The sequence below is a fragment of the Pinus tabuliformis genome, chromosome 8, assembly GCF_031772625.1.
Source record: "Pinus tabuliformis cultivar Carrire ecotype Pingquan chromosome 8, CPIR1, whole genome shotgun sequence".
NCBI classification, from domain to species: Eukaryota; Viridiplantae; Streptophyta; class Pinopsida; order Pinales; family Pinaceae; genus Pinus; species Pinus tabuliformis.
In genome coordinates, this window is record NC_142294.1 from 769350408 (window position 1) to 769356608 (window position 6201).

Sequence of the window (6201 nt, forward strand, 5' to 3'; positions counted from 1 at the left end):
GCCATTTTGAGGCTGAGTTCGAGGCACTTTCTGAAGTCCAAATTGAGCCCAAGATAGCACATTGGAAAGCCCTACCTGTCTACTTTCCAACCCAAGTGGAATTTTTCAGTTTGGATGTTAGCTGCCCCTCCAAAACTGCAATCTCCCAGGACTGCTTCCTGTGTGTCAAAATAGGGGCAGTGAGGTCATTTTTTGAGTGTTTTTTGACCTCCTGAGAACTCAAACCTTGCCCAAAATTCTTGGCCATGCACCAGAAGTCATGATTTTTCATGAAAAATCCAATGATTTAAACTTTTTGCAATTTGGAGCTCCCTAGCAAAAGCGCGCGTCACGTGGCGCGATGCATAGGGAGAAAAACCCTGTTTTTTGTACCAAAATTTGTCAAAATGCCAAAAATGCCCCAAATTTCTTGAAATTTGGGTTGGATCTTCTTCATTAAGTGCCATGCTGAGCTAAAGAGGCTTCGGCCAATATCTGAAGATGATCAAGCTCCCTTTGCCTCTTTTGCTTCCTTATTGCCTTCCTCAATTTTGCCTTTAAATTCCTGATTCGTGCCTTGCAGACCTTGTTCCGCGCCATGTAGTGGAAAGCCATGTGTCTCAGCAATGCATGGTCCTTATTGGCATTTTCCAGCAGTCTCTTCAAGTGGATGTTGATTCTCTCGAGATTTGACTCCCGATCCTCATTAATCTCTTGCTCCAATGACGTGAGCTCAATTCTTCTCCTTTGTGCAGCTTGGCGATTCTCGCGGATGTTTTGTAACTCCATGATTGCTTGCTGATCTTCAAGTTGTTTGTTCCTCTGCTCCAAGTATTTCATAGTCCACTTAGCCCTCTCCAAGTCAAGCGATAAGGCTTGGATCTCTGTTTGTTTCTCCTTGATGATCTCTCTAAGCTGTGCACTTTGCGGGCCCAAATTTGTATCATCATCATGAAGGAGAATGAAGTTGGTCTCTCGTTCACCTGATGGCCCCTCATCCTGCATTGGCCTCTTTCCTTTGTCCTGTACCTGTGGTGCTGATGTCGAAAACAAGGCCCCTTCCACCTCGGGTGGAGATAACACTCGCTTTGCTGCTGCAAACAAATGTCTAGTGCCTCTCTTATATGTGATGAAAATTGGCACACTAGCGGTCTCATGGCGCTCATACTAATGAGAAGGTCCATCTTCACGCTTAACCTTTGATAATCCCTGTGAATCTCTGAAGAAGTCACAAGAGATGAAATCATCCCAAGTGATGCCCTATAATCCAAGCTGATGAACCACCAACATCTTAATAAGAGAAAAATGATAAACACTGTTAAGTTGCTGCTGAAGGGTTTTATGCTGCACAAGGGTGGTCATCCTCTCTATGTTCCCGCAAATGAAATACGGAATGTTTAGCATCCGTACCCTGGTGAAATGCATGAGCAACCTGATGTGATAAGCATATAGACGAGAGAACTGTCCCTCACAGCTGAAATATTTCATGATCAATTTCATTAGTGGATCATATTCATCTTTCATATATCGGAATGGAAACACTTTCTAGAGCTGCCTCAAGAAACTGGTTTTAATGTATGGCTCATAATGCTGTCGGTCAATCTTCTGCTTCTTGTTCCATGGTTCTCCAATGTTCAGTATGCCGGTTGCTAATGAGATAGATTCTGGTGTAAGTGTGAAGGTGACACAGGCTAAGATAGCTTGATCTCCATGTAAGTGCAACACGAATAGACGAGCCAACTCATGATGAAATTGAACACTAGCCACCTTTTGACAAAACTCAAAGCATGACTGATGCTCGAAACACAACATAGCAAGAGGGTAGGCCTTCAATTCTGTAAGGGTGGTCAGTTCTTCGATAACATGTCTGCCACTTTTATGAGGCCTCCGAGGTGCCTGTTCTTCCAAGGGTGAGTCACTTTGGATTTCCACTTCATAGTCTGATGAATGCTCAGATGCCACGACTGCTGTTTTTCAATTACCTTAGAGAAAAAGATGCTGGTGTAGGAAAATTGTGCTGAACTGCTCTTTTAGTGATGTGGTCAAATTCTACCACCAAGGGGAAACAAATGAAACAAGGGACTATTAGGAATAGGGAAAGTAGTAAGGGATTAGGGAGTATAGGGATTATGGAAATGTAGGAGGGTTTTGAGGGATTTGATGTATAGGGTTAGGAATTGTTGTGTAGGGTTTGAGGTGTGAGATTGGAGAATTTGGGACAGAGCATTTAAGAGAAGGAATTAATGAGCTTAGGGGGGTAGGAAATTAGGGAATGACAAATGCAAGGGAGGAATGGGAAGGAGGAGTGACAACTTTGGTAGAAAAACACTGATTTTGAAACCCACAACAATTTCTTTTGAGGCACGTTGAAGTAAGGTTTGGATTTTTGTTTCAATTATTAGCATCCATAAACCACCATCACTCAGCACAAAAATGGATGAAACATTAAGATGTCGACCCTACCTGGCAAGTCCACGCAAATAAATGGAAATTTGGAGAAATTTAAAATGTTTTCGGGCTTTCAGGTGTATGTGTCGCGCCGCATACCCAACGCGCTGCACCGTCCCAGTGCATCGCGCCCGTTCAAAATTACAGTAGACAATTTCTCCCAGTGTGCCGCGCCACCTGCTCTGTGCGCCGCACCATCCAAGTTTTCGCCAACTTTACCCAAATCGTGCACTAACTCAACCAATTTGCTTTGAGTGGCTTCTCTTTGGTCTTGGCATGCAAATGACATTGATCTTCATGAAAATATCTTTATAAAGACATGGATTTGATTTTTGACTCTCCAAGACCCATCTTTGTAATGTTTTGGCATTGGCACTTTTTCCATTTTAATACAACTCTGTTTTAAATTTCCTTTCTGATTTTTTGATTGAAATAATGAAATTCTTGGCAATTTTGCAGGGATAGCTGACATGAAATTTGGCAAAGGAGACCAAGGCTGCGCTTGAAGAAACCAACTGAAAAACTTTTGAAAATTATTACAAAAGAAAAAATGTTGACTTTTCTTCAAAACGGAGTTTTGAAGAACAGTCATAATTCATCAATATGACGATGAAATTCGCGAAGTAAAAAACATGTGTAGAACATCCCTCTGGCCTGCTGGAACTTGGACACTTTAATGACTCAATTTGTGAAACCCTAGACCTATAATTGACATGACTCTTTGACCATTAAAAGATCAAACATTGACTATCATGGACTTTAATAAACATTGATGAAAATACCTAAGCCAGCGGGTACAAGACATGAGGGGGATGAATGACAAAGCCCTTCCGTCAGATTTATGGCATGCTCCTAACAGAATGCAACTGAGTGAATCGAGCGAGACACCTAAAAATGAAATGCAAAAAGAGAAATGATCTCAGACAGAGGGATGTAAAGACCGACTCTAACATTGGCTCCAATGGGGATGGTAGCTCCTTGGAGGTGCCAAGAACGACAGATATCTGGAAGACCTAGACAGTGCCTTCGTCCATTGGGCTATGGAGTCCATTATTTCGGCAAACAACACAAGGCTTTGACTCATTTATTGACTGAAACCTGACGGAAACCGACACAAACTAACTTAACAACAAGTCTGAAAACTGACTCACAAATGACTTATGCCTGACTTAACTAAAACAAGAACTTACGAAGCTTATTGAAGGGCAGCAGTCCATCAAGATTTCAAATCATGATGACAACCACCTGCATACTAATGAAATATGTACAATCATGTGTAATGAGCTTTCCATTGTAACCAATCCAGCAGATGGCTACATACTAAATTTCTGCTCTCACTTTTCTCGAGCAGGCAGAACAATGAACCTATAGGCAACTCAAAATAACCGCTAAAACCAAAGCTTATGATAATGAACTAGGCAATATTTATCTTTTCTAATGCTTGCAGAAGAATGCCGAAGGGATCTTGAAAATCCTGAAGCACTGGCTTATCTTGAGATCTAGCTGCAAAAATACAAGTACTCCCTCCATTCTGATCTGAAAGAACAATTGGTTGTTGAGTGATAGGAAGGCACAGAGAGGTATAATTTTCTGCCATCTGAGTGTTAGCTATAAATTCCTTGACCGTGAGAAATTTTGGCATATTGTCTCTGTCAAGTTCATATTCCTCAACTTAATGGCCTAGGTCATTCTTAAACAAAAAACAATCTTCAAGATCATCAAACATGACAACCTTATCATCTTCATGAAAGAAAATATTATCTGTTTGCTGATCAATAAAGCTAATTTCAAGATTGTCCTTATTTTGAAAAGTGGAAGAAATTTCACCAACACTTTCTTGACCATGTGCACACTGCAGACCTGCATCAACTTTGGCTGTAACCTGACCTTTCAAAAGTCGATCTATCTCATCTTCAGACATAGGAGATAATACTTTCTGTTTTGATTTACTCAAGTGATTTTTGTCTTCTTGAAATAACATTTTAAAACATGACAAAGCTGAATGACAGTCTTGATCTTCTGAAATTTGGAAACATTGTTGATCATCCTCATATGACATAGCAATCAAATTATCCTTTATCACTAAGTTATCGAAAGAAGATTTTTCACTTACTTGAACAAAGGTTTCATGTTGTTTTTCATCAAATGACTGGATTACCTCCTCATGAAGGCTTTGTTCAACAACTCTGTCTTCTTCATACCAGATGATCTCAACAGCAGAGCTCTCCTTCATGGGATTCAACACAAGGTAGTCTACATCATGACGATCTGAATCTAGATCTGAACTAGCTGACTTGACTTTATCACATTCTAAGATTGAAACTTGACTTTCCTGCATGCTATCTTCTTCTATGGACAGATCTGAAATAAAACCTTCTCTTTCATCATTTTCCACTGTGCTAAGATCTTGATCCAGCTGCAAAGCTTCCTGAGCATCTTGATGGGAATCCTCTAGGTTCGCTTCATGTTGCTGAAATGGATTCTCGTACAAGGCTTCCATGATCTCATCATCCATGAAGTCATCATCTTCATAATATTTCTCAAGGTTTTCAATAAAACTATAAGCATGTTTGCAACAGTTCTAAACTAAATTTAATGACAGATAAGATTCTTTATACCTTTCAAAGAACATGGCATGAAAATCCTTCAAACAGTAAATACAAGCAGGCAGCAAATTTTCATACCAAGATCGGGCTTCACCTTCCAGAGTGGCCATGAATATCTTCATCAAGCAATCTTAAGGAAATTCAACCTTCAACTTGCGAATATGTATGTGAAATCTAACCAGATGTAAGGCAACATCCTTCCTATCATCATCTTTAAACATAGGCAAATTATTTTGCCAATCTACCTTAGGAATTTTATTTGGAAAACCTGGAATGAGATCTCGGATCATGGGAGCGTATCTTCTTGCAACCCGTTCCATCTTGAAAATCTTAAAGCTACTGATATTTTTGTAGTGGAGTCACCATGAAGCATTGATTTTTGGATTTTTCAGTGAATGGAGTCGCTAGGTGAATGATTTCAGCCTTCTTATGTCTGATCGTTGTCCACCATCAACAATAAAATCTGAACTTGATACATGTACTGGGGCAATTAACAAGTTAGATGTCACGTTTACAAGCTAGACCGGAGATTGACTGAAGCAGCATTTATCTACTTCCGCTAACGCAAAGAAAAAGAGTTTTGAAGGCTACCTGGCATAACTTCAAGCTCCGTCTGTAGCTATAAAACAAATGACATCAAAAAGCAAACCATTTTCGTCCCCAGTATGGTCGCCACTATATTAGAGCCTAGATTTGCCTCAGGTTGAAAAGACAAGGTTCTAGGTCCACATCAAACCACGCTCAGCCTCGTAGCTAGCCCTACGAGGACAGGAGAGGGTTCTCTCCGGGTCGATCTCGGCAAAAGACAAGTGATGGGGCTCGAGATGGATGAAATAAAAGCTAATTTTAGGCTAGGTGTCACACAGAATCTGTCAAGGGTGCGGACACGACTGACCTTCCTAGAAGTCTAAGACATTCTAATGACAAACAAGACAAAAAGGAGTGATCTTTCTCTAAATACACCTTTTACAACATGAAAACTACAAGTGTTTAGGCTTACCTTATTCCAAAACGCTGTTGTTGAAGTCCGTTCTTGACGATCCGGATGAGCTCCTCCTTCAAGTCAATTCCTGCAACCACAAACAATCAAACAATTACCAAGCACTTGCATTTCATATAATAAAACATATATCCAACATGCAGACCAAGGAACACATGAAATAACTCA